This window comes from Pseudochaenichthys georgianus, chromosome 4, assembly GCF_902827115.2.
Source record: "Pseudochaenichthys georgianus chromosome 4, fPseGeo1.2, whole genome shotgun sequence".
In the NCBI taxonomy this organism is placed as follows: domain Eukaryota; kingdom Metazoa; phylum Chordata; class Actinopteri; order Perciformes; family Channichthyidae; genus Pseudochaenichthys; species Pseudochaenichthys georgianus.
The window spans coordinates 19,584,736-19,601,874 of NC_047506.1; the positions used below are offsets into that span (position 1 = coordinate 19,584,736).

The 17,139-nt window shown below is 43.8% G+C and overlaps 1 long non-coding RNA gene across 1 annotated transcript; it reads right to left on the reverse strand.

The window, feature by feature from the left end:
• Window positions 1-12,028: 12,028 nt before the first annotated feature.
• LOC139433760 (uncharacterized) lies at window positions 12,029-14,311 on the reverse strand. The gene is made up of 4 exons (XR_011643147.1): window positions 13,194-14,311; window positions 12,725-12,922; window positions 12,416-12,529; window positions 12,029-12,077 (listed from the first exon to the last, which is right to left on the reverse strand). It is a non-coding gene; the product is annotated as an uncharacterized lncRNA (long non-coding RNA).
• Window positions 14,312-17,139: the final 2,828 nt, after the last annotated feature.

The window sequence follows — 17,139 nt, forward strand, 5'->3', positions numbered from 1 at the left end:
CTCTTCTGTACTTTTTTGTTGATTAATAATCATATTAGTTAACTCAAAATCACACTGTTCAAATGGGCATGTAATCTGCTGCACAAACAATAAAACATTAACAAATACTACACTGAAGGTCAGGCAAAATGTAATACTAAAATGACCAGATTGAGCTTGATGAAAGCTGCAAATTGTAACACAAATATATTTTTCTCTTATCATCAAGTAATTACATTTAGCTTCTTTGATTGACTAATTGTAGTGCCTCCAGACATCCAAAGTCAACTAACTATTCTATTGGGGAAAAAGGATAGGGATATGTAAATAAGCTACTGTCATGTTTCTTATATTTCCAAGATATATTTGAAACAACCTTAAAAAGAGGTGTGATATTACATTTGTGTGTAGAACTTAAACACTGATCCTGTGAATCACAGCTCATCAGAACGTGAAACACCCTCCACTCTGTCATTATCCCTAATATAAGTGTTGTGTGTTTTTTCAATGTTTGAGCTAGAAAAACATAACTCTTCACCCAGAACAGTACAGGTTGCATCAGAGTGTGAAATGTTGAAGCACTGTGCAAGTGCAGCTTTAGCAAGTTAGATGGCTAAAACATTAACCAAAGCCTTGCCTGTCATATTTAGGCCATGGAGAGGTGACTGTCCTACTTCTACTCTGTTTACACTGTCAACACTAACCTCTAAAAAGAAGGTTAGCTTCTGTGTCGTATAAAGATTCGTATCCCCTCCTTCAATGATGATGGACCACACAAGTTTCTGAAAACAATCTGTGTTGTAGCAATAACACAGCCTTGACCCAAAGATGCAGGCCCTGCTGATAAAAAAAATCTGGAGTTCATCAACCAGTTAAAAAGGCAGCATTCTCGGTTAGGAGCAGGGTTAGATGGCGCCCCCCCCCTTTCTTCATGTACCTTGAGCAAGTGACTTGCATTTTTACAGTCCTTTAGTCCTTCCCTATTGAGTTTGTAATTTCTCTGTGAAAACATTTTGCAGCAGAAGCAGTGCAAGCTATCATTCTTTTTTGAATACATCAACCAGCTTCTTTTGAATTTTTCTCCGTTGATTAAGAGGTTTCATTTGATATGGTCCACTCTGAACAAACTCTGTCCTGTCATTATCAGTAAGAACAGATGGCCAGTCGGCAGGTGAAGCCTTTATCCCTGATGCTGTTTAACTTGGCTCTGCTGAGGTGGAGGGGACAGGAGCGCTTGATGCTGTATCACTGGGCTCTGCTGAGGTGGAGGGGACAGGAGCGCTTGATGCTGTATCACTGGGCTCTGCTGAGGTGGAGGGGACAGGAGCGCTTGATGCTGTATCACTGGGCTCTGCTGAGGTGGAGGGGACAGGAGCGCTTGATGCTGTATCACTAAGCTCTGCTGAGGTGGAGGGGACAGGAGCGCTTGATGCTGTATCACTGGGCTCTGCTGAGGTGGAGGGGACAGGAGCGCTTGATGCTGTATCACTGGGCTCTGCTGAGGTGGAAGGGACAGGAGCGCTTGATGCTGCAGGGCTGGGCTCTGCTGAGGTGGTATGAGGCCCAAACAATTTCAAAAGTGCATCTGGAGAGAGAAGAGAAGTATATGTGACCATCAAGAGATGCATTATATTTGCTAGACCTAATTATATTATAGAAATCAGAAAACAGGAGCAGCTCACAAAATAATTAGAATATCATGGAATATATTGCCTCCATGTAGAATTGATGCATTTATCTCTGCAAAAGGAGCCCCGACCAAGTATTGAGTACATATTTGAATAAACTTTTCAGAAGATCGAAATATCTGTATTATAAATCCTTATCTAATATTATACTAGATACAGGAATATTGATTTTCATGATCTGTAAGCTGTAATAATCACAATTAAAACAAAAAAGATTTGAAATATTTCACTTCATGCATAATGAATCTAGAATATATGATTAATTAGTTTTATTAAGTTAAAGAAAAACAGTTCTATGATATAGTTATTCTTTTAGATGCACCTGCAGATTCTGCGACTTACCAGATGGCAAAGAAGCAGCTACATACATTGTAATATAGCATATTAAAGATAAAGGCTAAGGTATGCAGTATTTACAGTAGTGACAAGCATTTTAACACTGATGTAAACGTTACACTATTGATTATTGAACATAGACAGCATAAACTGTAAGGCAATACAATTAAAGGCCTACAACTATAAATTATTGAGGGGATGTAAAAGGAATAGCATTTTAATGACTATCATTATTAGCCTATTACTACAAGCAGGGCAAACATTGGCTCACCTCAACAGATATAGTAGATGATATATAGCAGGTGATGTAACTCTTTCCAAATGTCCCTGAATTTAAGGTGGGAGTAACGGTAATAATTGACGTTAACTCTAAATGTAACTATTGATTAGCAAACAAACGACCTTGCTATCGTCTAAAAGTAAGCTAGCAAGTTAAAACTGTTCCATCAACGCTAACTACAATCAATTTTTTGACTTTGTTTAATCATCATCACATTAACGTTACTGTACCTTTGTCTTTCTCCCGTTTGTCCTCCTCCTCTTTTCTTTTCTTTCTTCCCTGGGCACCAGATAACTTTGTTCTTTTCGACATGCTAATTGCCGTCTTTGTTCTCATTCATAACACTCCGTTCGATGTCTCACTATGGGATGTGCCTCATCGCGGAGAAAACAGAAGAATCAATCTCATTACGCCAATCCTGATTGGCTGGTGATCTTGACGTCAGCGTCAGGGGAAATCACCCCCTATAAGTAGCTTGCGCCACAACGCATGCGTCATTCAAACACCTCTTCTCGCTTCAGAGCACATCTCACAGTAGCCGGGCAAGCTTCACTGTCCACAGACTGAACCCAAATACCCATTTTGGTCGACGGGCGTTCGCCGGCTACTCCTTCTGCATCCCAGGAAGACGGTAGTACTAACGCTGTTAGTATTTAAAATCGACCTCGCCCTTCTCTTCCCGGGAAAGTAAGGTAGGTCCGATTTTTTTAATAAATGATGTGTGGTATGGAATAAAAGACCCACACCGTCCTTTTTCTCCGGATTAAGGACAAGGTGGTAATACCTTTTTCTCCCGTCCCACCTGTCGAGAGCGGGCCCTCTCCACGCCACGAGGCGACCAAGATGGACGCCCCTCTCCCTCACACCAGAGGAGTCAGGGACTCGGTGGCTCGACAGGTCTGTTCGTCCTGCCTCGGGCTGGAACACGCCCGAGGCGCGATCGACAACCCCGGCTCATGCGGACATTGTGTCCGCTTCATCGTTAAGAGCCTCCGCCGACGGTTAGCAAGACAAGCTAGCCTGTCGGAACAGGACCCCCCCCATGTCCACGGACCCGCCGGCCGGCAGTCAATACATGGGGGCGTCCGCCACAGAGAGTGAACCCCTCTCCGTGTCGGTCTGGGGCTCACTATCTGCTATGGCTATAGAACCGGAATCCCGCGCCCCGGTTAGACCTCACCATGGTCTCACCCGCGGAGGATCTCCTCGGGCTGGACTACGAGGAGGACGCCTTGGCGTTCCTCCTGTCCGAATCGGATGAACAGGAAGAGGACACCTTCATGTCACTGGCTCAGGCTGCAAAGCCTGAGGTAAGTGCTGCTCTCCCGGGTGATAGCGCACCAGCTTCGCCCGGTCTGAGCATGGACCTGCAGGCCGTGTGCAAACGCGCTGCGGTCAGACTCAACGTTCCGTGGCCTGAAATGGCCAAGGAGACCTCCAGGTCCCGCTACGAGGGGAAACACCTTCCCCAAGCAGCGGGCAAAAAGAGGCAACTCCTCCCGGTCTTCCCGGAAATGTTGGATGAAGTGTCGGTCTCGTGGAGAGACCGGCCCTTCAGCAACAAGGTCCCAATCCAGGGTGCCTCCTCCCTAGACTGCGACGGAATGGAGAAGCTCGGCCTGCTCCGCATGCCGCCCATGGAACTGCTGGTAGCGGCTCACCTTCTACCAAAGGTGGGCCCGTCACCAAGCAGGAACCCCATGCTGCCAGCAAAGTCGGACCGTTTTCAGTCAGCAATGACTGAAAAGTCCTACAAAGCTGCAGCGTTGTCCGCCAGGGCCCTGAATGTATCCTCGCTGCTAACCGCCTACCAAGCGGAGCTCTGCGAGGACCTGTCGGGTAACCCGGGGGCAGCCACTCTGGACGAGATGGCAGCGGTCACGGACATTTGTCTCCGTGTCCAACGCTGCGCCGTCCAGGCCACGGAAAAGGTAATGGGGATCATGGTGGTGCAGGAAAGAGCGAGATGGCTAAACCTCACCACTCTCCCAGACCGGGAAAAGGAGGATGTGCTGGATATGCCCATCGTTCCCGAGGGAATTTTCGGCTCCGCTCTCGCCTCCATGCAAAGGAGGTGTGAGACGAAAAAGAGGGAGGACGAGGCACTCCACCTCTGCCTCCCTCGAAGGGTCCAGCCGCTGCTTTCGCAGCAGCAGTCCTCTGCCCAAGCTGCCTCGAACTCTGCTCGGTTTAAAGCACCGAAGACGCAGAGGCAGCAGCCCACCCTGAGTCCCCAGCCCAGGCTGGAGACAAGGGCAAGCTGGCCTAGAAATTCTCCGGTTCCGGCTGCAGCTCAGGCTCAGCCAACCCAGAATTTCGGCCAGCAGTTGAGGAAGAAGAAGCGAGCGGCGTGACAGCCCCTCCTTCTTCCCTCCGTGAATGTGTTCCCGCCGCCTCGAGAGATGCCTAAACACCATCCTCAAGTCCGCACAAACACGTCACACGTTGATTGATTCCTCTGTCATAAAACATTTGCCGCTGACGCATCCAGGCTTCAGGCGCAGCTCAAAAAGATGAAAAGAAAATCAATAAAACCAATAAACAGCCCGCCAATTGTTTCCCCTTTTGAGAGCAGCTACGGCATCTCTCAAAAGGCGGATTATTGACGGGTCTGTGAAGGCACCACCGCCACGCGCAGTGCCGGCTGGGGCTTTAAGGGCACCACCGTCACGCGCATGCGCAGTGCCGGCTGGGGTCGTGAAGGCTCCACCGTCACACGCATGCGCAGTGCCGGCTGGAGCTGTAACTAGGACTAGGAGGCAGCACAGCAAACGAGGACAACACGGAGGAAAAGGCACAGACAAACTGCATGATATGCTATTCAATGTTTATTGAATTCCATGTATTTGCAATGGATGTTCCTAAAACAACACATTCATCATCATCATCATCATCATCATCATCATCATCATCATGCTGCTAGTCCTTTGATAGTCACCTGTCGGTCTCCTGTCCTTTCTGAAAGCCATAAAGATTACATTAGTCATTTAGATAACTTGTGTCCTCAATTACCATGGGGATACTGAAACTACCATGAATTTAAGAAAATGGTATAAATTAATCTAATCTGAATTTTAAAGCATTACTTTAGATCCCCTCCCTCTAAATGTATCAATAAACATTATAAAGTGATGCTCCTGACTACCATACAAGTTTAAGAAGATAATATTGGTTTTAAAGAATTCAAAGCTATAAATAAACCGCAACAGGCTCTTTAACCAAGGCACTGTTAGCCTAACATGTAAACTAGTTGTTCACACTAATCCTAATATTATCACTTAATATTAGCAAATTCTATTTTATTTTTTAAAACATATTGATGTAAATACATACACATATTGATTTGTTGTATAAATATTGCAAATCAAAACCTTTATTCACAAATAATTACCAAAAATCGTAGTTCTATCTCCTGTTATCAATGCATTCACATTGCCCGCCATGAACTTCCGGGGAACGATCCTCGTCTACATGAACCACGTGACAATTGTCACTACTGTCACTACCCGATCCGTCCTCCTGCCCGATCGGTACTGCGCATGGGCGAGATGGTCCGGAAGTCCGGACGGCAACCCAAGATGGACACTTGACACAGTGGCTTTTAGCAAAGCTCAAAAAGAAAAACCGAGAGAGATGAGTTATTGTTATTACAACGTGACTTCACTGTACTTAACCCCAAATAAAAGAACCCAATAAAAAGAGTTGTTAAATAATAGTGAAGTCACATTGTAATAACAATAACTCATCTTTCTCGAGTTTTCTTTTTGAGCTTTGCTAAAAGCCACTGTGTCAAGGGTCCATCTTGTGTTGCCGTCCGGAGTTGTCCAATATGGTGGACCATCTCGCACATGCGCAGTACCGATCGGGCAGGGGGACGGATCGGGTAGTTGTCACCATAGACATATAAAGAGTAGACGCCGCATTGGCTGCTGGGGCGCAAGAAATACGGCCGCCATCTTGGACCGGTCATCCTAGACATTCTACCCAGAGACAGCAGAGGTTTCAAGATGCCAGAGCACTGTGCGGCGTATTGCTGTGCAAATCGGCGGACGATTGCGAACAGGGGTCGGGGGATTACTTTTCACAAGTAAGATTCAACATTATTATTGTACTGTATTGATGTCCGCCAGCGAAATCGTAGCCAGCAAACATTATGTGTATGGCCAACTGAGACTTTATAAATCATATGCTGCTGTAACAAGTGCATTTCCCCGTTGTGGGATGAATAAAGTAAAATCTAATCTATCTATGAAGAAGGAAGAAAATAAGCTTGACCTCCTTCTTAAAAAATGTTTGTGTTGACTCTCAAATCTCCCGTTTTTATTTTGAAGGTTTCCCAAAGACAAAGATATGAGGAAGAAGTGGGAAGTTGCTTTGAGGAGGGAAGGGTTCACTGCAAGCGAGTCATCCGTGATTTGCAGTGAGCATTGTAAGCAGGACGAGTTTGACAGGACAGGACAGATTGTCCGACTCAGAGATGGTGTTATTCCCTCCATCTTCAGCTTCCCGGTTCACCTCCAAAGAGTAGGTGTATCATCATACGGTTATTAGCATTCATAAATGTAAATATTCTATTATCAATAACAGGTGTGTGTGTGTGTGTGTGTGTGTGTGTGTGTGTGTGTGTGTGTGTGTGTGTGTGTGTGTGTGTGTGTGTGTGTGTGTGTGTGTGTGTGTGTGTGTGTGTGTGTGTGTGTGTGTGTGTGTGTGTGTGTGTGTGTGTGTGTGTGTGTGTGTGTGTGTGTGTGTGTGTGTGTGTGTGTGTGTGTGTGTGTGTGTGTGTGTGTGTGTGTGTGTGTGTGTGTGTGTGTGTGTGTGTGTGTGTGTTCTTTTCAAGTATTCTGCTTTTTCATTTTAGCTGGAAAAGGGCAGGACTACGTCTACTTCCAGAAAAGCTGAAGAGAGCCTGTCTGTGGCCCCTCAGGACGACCCAGAAGCTTCAACCTCACACTCACAACCTCAGCCTAATGATGTGAGTATTTCTATTTTCAACATCATATCATAAGGGTCCTAGACAAAGTAAAATCTCTCTTGTTTGTTGCCACTCATATTAAACACACTCACAAATAAACCCATACACACACAATTGAAGACATGTTGAACATGCATTCCTGGCACACTCACTCACACACTGCGTGTGCACACACACACACACACACACACACACACACACACACACACACACACGCATGATGCTGGCAGTGGCTTTGACAGGTGATGACTATAAGAAATAATGTGGGCCATACTCTAGTTGTGTCAAAGTGATGTGTGTGAAGTGAAACATCACTCAAACCATGTTCATCCCTCTTTCTACTGGGATCATAGCGATGTCTCGCCTGCTTCTCCTACTGCTCTTAAGGCCAGACTCAATGAAGCTTTAGCAAGAGTGGAGAGTCTCGAGCGAGAGAGGAAGAATACCATGGCTAGAGAAAAGAGGGCAAAGACCACAGTGAGGAGTCTTTTGGGGGATTTGAGGGAAAAGAACCTCATTAATGAAGAACTCAAAGAGAGGCTTGATTTCTACTCGGGTAAAATGAAATTAGCACTTTGAAATGCATGTACATCTTACTCTTACACTCTTTATTAAACTCCTTTGTTATTATATGAAGGGGACTTATAAAAAATGTCTCATACAATTTCAGATCTTCAAATAGACTTCAAGGCAAAGCAGGGCCATGAGTACTCAAAGGACCACAGAGAATGTGCCCTCACACTCCATCTACATGGTCCAAAGGCATACGAATACCTCAGAGAGACTACAGATCTTCCCCTCCCTCATCCACATACATTACAAAGGTAGTCTTAATGTTGTTCAATTTCATTTTTGGAAATTACGGTTGCAAATACGTTAAATAGCTACTTCTCAATTTTTTTTTTTACAGGTGGCTGTGTTCGGTGGATGGCAAGCCTGGCCTGAACAAGATGATGCTGGATATGCTGGAGAGAAGATGCCAGGACGACCAGGCTCAATATGGATGTGTTTCACTCATGTTGGATGCCATGGCCATCAGGAAACATGTGCAATATAATCCACATAACCAGTCAATGTCTGGTTTTGTAGACATGGGTGATGGAAACAATGAGACCGATGTTGCTACTGAGGCTCTGGTGTTCATGGTGGTTGGCCTACAAGGACATTGGAAGGCTCCCATTGCATATTACCTGACGAAGTCTCTATCACCTGAAACACAAAGGGTCCTTCTCAGTCATGCTTTGGAGGAGCTGCATGCACGGGGCATTCGGGTGGTATCTGTCACGATGGATGCCTCCAACGTCAGCATGTGCAACCAACTTGGGTGTGAGCTGAAGGGAAACCCACAGGAGCCGCTTCAAACCAGTTTCCCGCATCCCTCGACTGGCGACAAAGTATTTGTAATGATGGATGCATGCCACATGCTGAAGTTGGCACGTAATATGTTGCAGGTAAATGATGATTGTTGTAGATCTATTTGTACAAGTTATGTCTCTGCTGCTAAAAGTTGTATCTAAATATTGTTGTCTGTTCATTTGCACGTTATGGCTGGACGTGATGATCAACATTTTGCTGTTTGTACTTGTTTGAGCAGTGACTGAATCTTTCTCTGCAGGCATACAGTCCAATTGCAACGACCACCGGACAGATCAAGTGGACGTTCATCAATCATCTCAATGATGTGCAAAAAAAAGACGGACTGCATGCTGCCAATAAAATCACAGACAAACATGTCTACTTTGAGAACCACAAGATGAGGGTGTCCCTGGCTGCACAAACACTGAGTCGCTCCGTGTCAGTTGCTCTCCACACAGTGAGGGATCTTAGGTAGTCTCAGTTTAAAGACTGTGAGGCAACGGCAGAATTCATTGAGGTAAACAGTTAGTGATTATAGAACCAAGTACGTGTTTGTTTTTAAATAATTGATTAAAATGTGATTTGAGCATCAGGAACAATTTGTTGATAATTCTCTAAGTTCAACATGCAAATATTTTCATGAACGGTGATATTGCATATTCATAAATACAAAAGTTTGTATATAACCTTACACAAACCTTCACACATGTTAGAGTGGTAAAGCTCTGTGTGAAATTTGCTGTAGCACAAAGCACCCTATGGAGAGAAGGAAGTCAAGCAAATACTAAGTTTGCATGTTGCACGTTGAACATACAGTTTAGAAATAAGTACTAAGTACTAATAGATGAGTATTGATTACAACTATCTGATACCTAATGAAACACTGTAATGATAGTGATTTAGATGCCGATATTTCTTTATAGATGATTGACAGGCTGTTTGATACAATGCATGGACGCAATCCTCGTGCCAAAGGATTCAAATCTCCCTTGGGTGCTTTGAATTGGATGGAGAGGAAAGTATTTTTGTCAAGAGCCAGGGAGTACTTGCTCACTTTGGTGACAAAAGATGGAACACCACTTCACCGATCTAAGAGGTCTATTAAAATAGTGCTTGTTATTCATGCATGAAAAGTTCACGACATGAGTTCAACGATACTCTGTTCCGTTATGCATCGAGTTCATAAGATGCTCTGTTCTCTACATCAGGTTCATATGATGCTACTGTTACAATGTGTTTTCCTTTAGTTTTGTCTGCTAACATGATGCTCTTTTATTACAATGTTTTTCTGTGTTCACTTTTGTTTGTTGGAATGATCTTGTATTCATTGTTTTTGAGGTCCCAGATGCTTCTAAATGGTATGTATTACACAACATCAAGTTTTGCAGGTGTTAGGAGGGTATGTATGTTGAAATGATGTTCTCTTGTTTCAATGTTTTTCAATCTGCAGTTTTGTTTCTATTTGAATGATCTTGTATTCAGTGTTTTTGAGGTCCCAGATGCTTCTAATGGTACGTATCACACAACATCAAGCACATGTCGGTGTCAAAATGGTATGTATTGCATGTGTTCTTGTTCTCAAGTTATCCCAGTTCTGCAATTACATTGTTCCTAGTTGGCTAAGTGTCCTACAAGTATACTGTATATGTTTTGCCATGATCAGAGTAATAACATGTTTTTCTTTTGCAGGTACTTGTCAGTCATCGGATTTGTCATTAACATCGACACGTTGATGCTGATGATTCCTGAACTGCTCCAAGTTCAGCGGTATGTCCTCACCTACAGGTTCAGCCAGGATCACTTGGAGCTCCTATTTAATTCCATCAGAGCGTCAGGTAGGGTTGATGTTCTTTTAATTGCAATACATTCTGAAAATGACTTATGAGTAATGTATGTATTGTGTGCCTGTTTTCCATACAAGGTGGCTGGAATAACAATCCATCTGCACGCCAGTTCCAGGCCATCTTCCGCCATCTGATGGTTCGGTGTGGTGTTTCACCTAGTGAGACAGGCAACGTGGCAGCCCAAGATCACACTGTGTCCCTGTCTGCGGTAGAGATGTCCTCTGCTGAAACTGCTGAAGAGCACCCATCTCCATTCGCCAACATTTCGCCTGTTGTGAGTGACCACAGCTATCTTCCCACTCGGTTTGGTGGTCTGGTGGAAAATGCGCTGGTCTACATCGCAGGATTTGTAGTCCGGCAGATTCTGCGAAAGCTGTCCTGTGATGTGTGCCGTGCAAGCTTGGTCAGAGATGCTGTACCTTCATCATTTGATGAGAGCTACCACCTTCTAGCCCTGAAAAACAACGGTGGCCTAGTGATTCCATCACAAGGCACAGTGAAGGTGCTGAGAGCTGCAGAGAGGGTGATTCGCCAAGCTTCAACAAGGCAAGCTCCAAAGGTGTCGACAGTCACCTACATCGTCCGGGAGGAGATTGGAACGGAGGATGTTTTTCAGCTTGGGGAACACATTGAGGAGACGCAGTTTGGCATCGACAACCATTATTCCGACTTGTTGTCATTGGTTGTGTCTGTGTTTCTGAAAATAAGACTACACCACATTGCCAGACTCACCTCTCTTGACCTGCAGAAAGGGAGCACGAGAAAGAAGCTCTGCAAAACAGTCCTGTTTCAGGGCTTTTAGCTCATTTAAACTTTCATGAGCAACTTTGTGTAAATATGGTTTGGGGCAGGGTGGTGTCATGTTCTTGTGTTTAACTTGAAAATTTACATTTTTTATATAAATATAGATGTAGATTTTCATTTTTTCTGACATAGATATTCATTTTTACTGATATATAACTTCTGTCTATGTATAATGTATTATTGTTTCTTCATTTTTCAACTTATTAAAATAGCTGAGTAGTAGGCCTACACAATCTGCTTCTCTATCATATAGACCATTAGTGTGTGTGTGTGTGTGTGTGTGTGTGTGTGTGTGTGTGTGTGTGTGTGTGTGTGTGTGTGTGTGTGTGTGTGTGTGTGTGTGTGTGTGTGTGTGTGTGTGTGTGTGTGTATTAGCCTACATTATATATCGTGTGACTTTTGCAAAATACCTATCATACATAACATATAGGCTATCAAATACCAGAATATTCTATTGCTGTTAAGCCTACTATGAATATTCAAATACGCCGAATCGTGTGTCCGGTATCATGCCTACATATATGACGTTTGTAGAAAGAAAGAAAACGTGAAAATCAGTTTTGTATTCAGCGAGTTATGATTGATAAAATGCGCTGACACTTCATTGCGCCTGCCAGACAGATTACACTGAGTGGAGCGGGTGACCGGTCCAAGATGGCGGCCCCACGGCTCGTCAGCGCCAATAGGCAGCAGCGGTCGATGCGGCGTCTACTCTTTATATGTCTATGGTTGTCACCATAGACATATAAAGAGTAGACGCCGCATCTGGCCAGTAGGAGAAGCAGGCGAGACATAGCTATGATGACATAGCTATGATCCTAGAAAGAGGGATGAACATGATTTGAGTGATGTTTCACTTCACACACATCACTTTGACACAACTAGAGTATGGCCCACATTATTTCTTATAGTCATCACCTGTCAAAGCCACTGCCAGCATCATGCGTGTGTGTGTGTGTGTGTGTGTGTGTGTGTGTGTGTGTGTGTGTGTGTGTGTGTGTGTGTGTGTGTGTGCCAGGAATGCATGTTCAACATGTCTTCAATTGTGTGTGTATGTGTTTATTTGTGAGTGTGTTTAATATGAGTGGCAGCAAACAAGAGAGATTTTACTTTGTCTAGGACCATTATGAATGATGTTGAAAATAGAAATACTCACATCATTAGGCTGAGGTGGTGAGTGTGAGGTTGAAGCTTCTGGGTCGTCCTGAGGGGCCACAGACAGGCTCTCTTCAGCTTTTCTGGAAGGAGACATAGTCCTGCCCTTTTCTGGCTCACACACACACACACACACACACACACACACACACACACACACACACACACACACACACACACACACACACACACACACACACACACACACACACACACACACACACACACACACGTATGTCACCCTGCCCTGTTATTGATAATAGAATATTTACATTTATGAATGCTAATAACCGTATGATGATACACCTACTCTTTGGAGGTGAACCGGGAAGCTGAAGATGGAGGGAATAACACCATCTCTGAGTCGGACAATCTGTCCTGTCCTGTCCTGTCAAACTCGTCCTGCTTACAATGCTCACTGCAAATCACGGATGACTCGCTTGCAGTGAACCCTTCCCTCCTCAAAGCAACTTCCCACTTCTTTCTCATATCTTTGTCTTTGGGAAACCTTCAAAATAAAAACGGGAGATTTGAGAGTCAACACAAAAACATTTTAAGAAGGAGGTCAAGCTTATTTTCTTCCTTCTTCTTCCTAGATAGATTAGATTTTACTGTATTCATCCCACAACGGGGACATTCACTTGTTACAGCAGCGATTTATAAAGTCTCAGTTGGCCATGAACATAATGTTTGCTGGCTACGATTTCGCTGGCGGACATCAATACAGTACAATAATATTCTATTTACAAAATACAACCAATTATAATGTTGAATCTTACTTGTGAAAAGTAATCCCCCGACCCCAGTTCGCAATCGTCCGCCGATTTGCACAGCAATATGCTGCACAGTGCTCTGGCATCTTGAAACCTCTGCTGTCTATGGGTAGAATGTCTGTAGGATGACCGGTCCAAGATGGCGGCCGTATTTCTTGCGCCCCAGCAGCCAATGCGGCGTCTACTCTTTAGAGGCTTCTCAATACTCAAATTTCCCCTCCTCAACTCCTCGACTCCTCGGTCCTCCGGTAGTGACCCGGAAATGAATTTCAGCGTGCCATTTTGAAGGACGTCTCATTTCTCTAAATGCACACCGAGGACCGAGGATCGAGCGTCGAGGAGGCTCTCTGGAGGAGCTATAACCGAGGATACACTGATGGTTCCTCCACGGGTCCTCCGCGGATGCATTTCCGGGAACGGTGGCGGCGTGACGCACGGCCGGACTTATCTCAGCCAATGACAGCTCTGCATGCATCCCCTGGATATTATTTTAGAAACTGCTCTCATCGCAACGCGATGTTTACAGAGAGAACAGCTGTGAGGCCCGTGCAGAAAGCAGAGCAGTGTGTAAAATATATATCACTCAGTATAACAGGCCTACTCTCTTTATTTGCTTTAGTTTAGTAGATATCTACAAAGAGTCCATATTTTTCTAAGAACATTTAGTGCTTCACAATAAAATACACAACGGCTGTTGCCTGATTATGCTTTAGGAGCTGTAGGTGTTTTCATTTCATTTCAAACCTTTATTTAACCAGATTGGTCCCATTGAGATCATAGATCTCTTTTTCAAGGGAGACCTGCAGCATATAGGTCCCACATGAAACATGAAACAATAAGGACATTATACATTATATTTACAGGATACATAGTTATAGACATTTACAAGTGCCCATTGTATCAGCAAGCATTTCATTTAGCCTAGCTTTAAAAACATGCAGAGGAATGAGATGCTCAGTTTCAATTCTTGCTGAAGATTGTTCCAAGCATGTGTGTGGTAGGCCTATAGTGTCGGTGCGTGTGGTACAGTGTGTAGGTGCGTGTGGTACAGTGTGTAGGTGTGTGTTGTACTGTGTGTAGGTGCGGCGGACAGACGGGTCTCAGTTGGTTTGATGTCCTTACTTTTAATACTTGCAAATACAACTTTTGGCCCGTAATTTCAATTCCCCATTTCAGCGACCAGAGAGAGGGGGGGGGGGGGGGGATATATCCAGTCTCTGATTGTGTTACGTTATTATGAGAGTGCTCTCATACTTTAAATTGCTTATATTTATATAAATATATGTGTGTCTGTGTGTCTGTATCTGTAGCCTGGTATTGCCTCATTATACCGCACTCTCAATGAACTCAAAGTAAATATGTGGGGGAACAATGTTCAGCTGATCTAACAGAGATTATAAAATATGACGAAACACTCGACAGCTGATGCAGCTGTTGCCACGTAATAATGAACGGACGTCGCTTTAATATGACCGCTCAGAGGAGAGGAGTTCTCATTTCTTTAAACGTCTGCTGCTTCCCCTCCTCTCTCCTCGGTTCCCCTCCTCGGTCCTCCGCTCGCATCTCCTGTGGGCGGGTCTAAGTATCGAGGAGGGGAGTCGAGGAGGGGAGTCGAGGAGGGGAAATTTGAGTATTGAGAAGCCTCTTTTATATGTCTATGGTTGTCACTACCCGATCCGTCCCCCTGCCCGATCGGTACTGCGCATGTGCGAGATGGTCCGGAAGTCTGGACGGCAACCCAAGATGGACACTTGACACAGTGGCTTTTAGCAAAGCTCAAAAAGAAAAACCCAGAGAGATGAGTTATTGTTATTACAACGTGACTTCACTATTATTTAACAACTCTTTTTATGGGGTTCTTTTATTTAGGGTTAAGTACATTGTCAGAATAAGTGAGAAATGAATTTAACTTCTGTTAGACAGCTATCATACTGAATACATATTTACTGTGAATGTATGCAAAAATGTATGGCATATGGCTGTCTAACAGAAGTTAAATTCATTTCTCACTTATTCTGACAATGTACTTAACCTCAAATAAAAGAACCCCATAAAAAGAGTTTTTAAATAATAGTGAAGTCACGTTGTATTAACAATAACTCATCTCTCGAGTTTTCTTTTTGAGCTTTGCTAAAAGCCACTATGTCAAGTGTCCATCTTGGGTTGCCGGAATGAATGAGGCCCCGCCTCCCACGCTGTATCCAGTTCTTATTATACATCCATGACATAAACAGCCTGCGGGGCTGGGGAAGTTCAATTTACCTGAATTAGGGGGGGGGCATAGTGTATGGGCGCTGTACGCAATATAGGCGTAGTTCTGTTAAGATAAGATAATAAGATGTACTTTGTTGATCCAAAATCGGGAAATTGTTTTATTCTGAAAAAAAAAAAATCACAATTTTTTTTAATTTATTTTTTAATAAAATTAATATTTCCCCCAATTTTCGGCGCCCCCCTGGCTTGATGCGCCCTTAGCATTCGACTATACTGCTTATGCCCAGGGCCGGCCCTGGTTAGGAGCTTAAATATGAGCTGGCAAAAAGCTTAGGTCCAAGAGTACAGCTGAAACAACATGGTTACAACATGGTTAAGTATCCAGAATCGACCAGATACTAGTGATGGCGAGATGAAGCCTTATGAAGCTTTGAATCTTTCCAGCCAATTGGTTCGCAAAAGGGTTCATCTCATGAGGCTTCATCATGGGCTTCATCTGAACACAAACCCCCCTGTTGGTCAAAGTGTGTAAAACAGGCAGATTGGACATCTCAACAGTGTGCTCTCTCTCATACCGAGTTCCCAATCAGTAAAGCCTTAGAATAACTCTAAACAACGAACATTAAATCATATTTTCATGTTAACAATATTGTATTTATTACAGTTTAATGATTGTGATTGAAAAGCCTTAGGAGGCTGCTAAACATTGCAAAGAGGGATTTGTATTCCTTAATAATATTCGTAAACTTAACCATGTTGTAGCCTGAGAAAGACTAAACCATATCAAAGAATACATTTATTAACTACATTATCTCATTTAGCTGTAGCTTTTATAAACAACAACAAATACGTGTTGTTCAGTTGTTGAACCAGGGACCCTGCGGTCATGAGTCAACTGCTTTCCAGCTGAGCCACAGCACACACACTAAAGCTCCCTGAAAACACTGCAACATATTTATTCCTGTATTTATTGATGTTTTTATTCCTACATTTATTTATGCTTGTATCTATTTATAATTATGACATGTTCCGACCTCTATATGAGTGAGGGTCTGAGCTCTCTTGATTCCATCGTGTCACCGGGCCCGGGTACAGGAGGGGTAATATGGTTCTTATTATACATCCATGGGTATTATGAGCGTTGTGGTTCAACGGTTCAACCGATCTGAATCGCTTCGTGAAGCAGTCACGTGGTATCGACAGGCAGCGAGGCTTCGTTTGCCGTCGGTGACGTCACTGGCACAAAACGATACAAGCCTCGATACATGCTTCACAAAAAGCTTCGGGGATTACTCGACACACGCTCCGAAGCCTCGGCGCAATACGTAACATCACTACCAGATAATTCTTGTTTGATTTGCCTCTCAGTTGTGCCAAGAGCCATGCCAAGTTAGGCGAGACACGGCAGGCAAAAACATCGTTTTTCAAGTACTGGTCAATTTTGAGATTTTGTGCTATTTTGATTATATAACATGTTTTCTTTCATGCTTTTGGACGGAAAACGTATAAAATACACATTTAAGTGTACATTTTACTATAGTTTGTCTATTTGCGTCTGTAGATTTCTCCTAAATTCACCAAAAGTTAGCATTCTAACGTAACATAAAGTACCGCGACCGCTGTGTGCACCATGTCAACAGAGGTATCGTTAGAAAGCTCCGTCTATCTCTCCTTCACAATCTCATCGGATCCAAATATGGTCATTTCCTTTGTATCAGCAACCAATCGTGAAAGTACA